The sequence below is a fragment of the Diaphorina citri genome, unplaced genomic scaffold (assembly GCF_000475195.1).
Source record: "Diaphorina citri unplaced genomic scaffold, Diaci psyllid genome assembly version 1.1 scaffold1626, whole genome shotgun sequence".
In the NCBI taxonomy this organism is placed as follows: domain Eukaryota; kingdom Metazoa; phylum Arthropoda; class Insecta; order Hemiptera; family Psyllidae; genus Diaphorina; species Diaphorina citri.
This window is the reverse complement of record NW_007379052.1, coordinates 66876-69333: the sequence shown is the minus strand read 5'-3', so window position 1 is coordinate 69333 and position 2458 is coordinate 66876.

Here is a 2458-nt window from a genome sequence, read left to right as displayed (position 1 = left end):
TATTTCGTAGTAAAATTTCTTTGGTCTAGTTCGGTACAATTTGTTTTCTATTTCGTTTCAAGGACATGGGCCCGTACAAGGAAGGTTCTTTGATTTCATCATCAAGGTTTTCAAACCTGTCAACTCAGAAAATCACGTTCACTTTCTCTAATCCTATTCGAAAAATCTTAAAATCCTCTTCAAAATGGTCTCTCTAAATTCTCTTTGGAAACAATGATGATTTGGGTACTTAATTCCTAAGCTGACAGTTGTGATAACACAATGAGTAATTAGTTGGGACTTTGGGAGTCTTTGAGGAAAATCCGATGTCCTTGTGACTTCAGAGCTGTTGTTGTTTTGTTGTTCAAAGCTGTCAACCGTGTTGGTGTTAAACTGTTTTTGGTTATGAAAAGAACAAGCATACATTTTGGACAGATCTTTTGGCAGAATATTTTTCATTATAAGAAGCTACTTGACGTCTTCTTTTCCTTCGCCGCCTTTTCCCGTATACAGACGAGGTCAGCGGTTTTGTAAGCCTTTCAATCAGTTATACTAAAGTTGACGAGAGAGGGAAAAAAATATCGATTCTAGCCAGTTAACACTTTTTTTAATAAGATTACAGCCATCAACATCTCATCATAGAAGAACTTTCACGAATTGGATTATTTATGACCATCTTTCATCTTATCCTATGATACGAATCTCAACTCAATCTCCGATCTATCTGAATTCTGAAACCATTTCCGTCATTCGAGTTCGATATTTGTTCCGATATCTGTTTCTAGCATAGAATATATTCAAATTCTTCTAGGTTTTTTTTTTTTTTTTGTAATGCATGCTTTTTTTAATCTTTATTAATAGATTCAGCATCTTTTCTGTGGTAGTTACCTATTGGGTTTTTGGTTATCTTCTTCCTGGTTATTGTACAGTATATTATTCGTTATTTTTATTTTCTATTATTTTGTGTACTGTACATATTTCCCTTATACAAAAGTCCCAAATGAAGTAGATTTTGTAGTTGCCAAAACATTGGATTTTTTTTTCTCTATGTATTTTTTTTTTTTTTCCTAACTTCTACCTGATCAACAAGTTATCTTCTTCCTGGTCATTGTACAGTATATTATTCGTTATCGTTATTTTTACTTTCTATTATTTTCTGTACTGTACATATTTCCCTTATACAAAAGTCCCAAAGGAAGTAGATTTTGTAGTTGCCAAAACATTGGATTTTTTTTCCTCTATGTACCTATTTTTATTTTTATTATTTTTTTTTCTAACTTCTACCTGATCAACAACAGCTGTTTCTTATCACCTAGTCTACACTAGACCTGCACAACTAGTTATCACCTTATCAGTATACCTACGTAGTTCGAATGCCTACCTTGTTTTCATGGGTATGATACAAGGTTGGATAAATCCATGGTTATCGTTACTTTATAATCTACTAAGGCTTTTTGTTGATAGAGGGAAATGTAACTGCTGAGATCTTACAGCCGTTCCGAGAACGGGCAAGCACTAGGCCGCGGGTTAGATTCCCTACTTTTTGTTGATAGAGGGAAATGTAACTGCTGAGATCTTACAGCCGTTCCGAGAACGGGCAAGCACTAGGCCGCGGGTTCGATTCCCTATCGTTTCTTCCTTCTCTCTTCCCTTTCGGTACAATTAATAAAACCTTAGTAGTTACGGTTCCCTCAATCACATATATATATTTTAGAGACCGCGAGAACTAAATTAATTTTATTGATGTGTGTTCAGAGTACTTTGTTATTTACCACTTAATTTTATTTGATTCCATTCGATTTTTTATGGACTCAATTTTTATTTTTTTTTTTTTTTTTTTTTTTTTTTTATACACCTACCCTTTTTTGACAGAGTTAGGGCACAATGATACCCCATCTTACGATATTTAATATCCTGTGGCTGCATTTTTAGACATAGAGATTGAATTTTCTATCTTTTAATAAAGAAAGTACCTATTATTAAAATAAAAAAAGCTACAGCCCTATAATGATGATCCACATCCTTATAAAAGTTCTAACGATATCAAACGCATTCAAGATCCCAATATGTCACTCCGACAAATGTCATATGCACCAGGAAGAGACATTGTTACATGATCGGTCACTTACTCACGTCCTTAAGACCATATGGAAGACTGGATTTGACTTTCACTCGACAGAAATCACTGTCATTTTGCTGACCAAATGTCTCGGGATAATGTCATTCAAACATCGCTTCATTATGAGTCTAATTTGGTCTTAATTCATTTGACCTTCTGGGATAACATGTGCTTCCAGCTTCTCGTTATTTCAGAGTGCACAAGACAGCTCATCAAGAGAACACCTATGAAATTTGGGAACTTCAGACTCAATTAGATTTGCTAGCCTAGTTAGCTTGGTTGGTAGCGCGTCTGCCTTGTAAGCGCTAGGTTGCGGGTACGATTCCCCCCTATAATGATGATCCACATCCTTATAAAAGT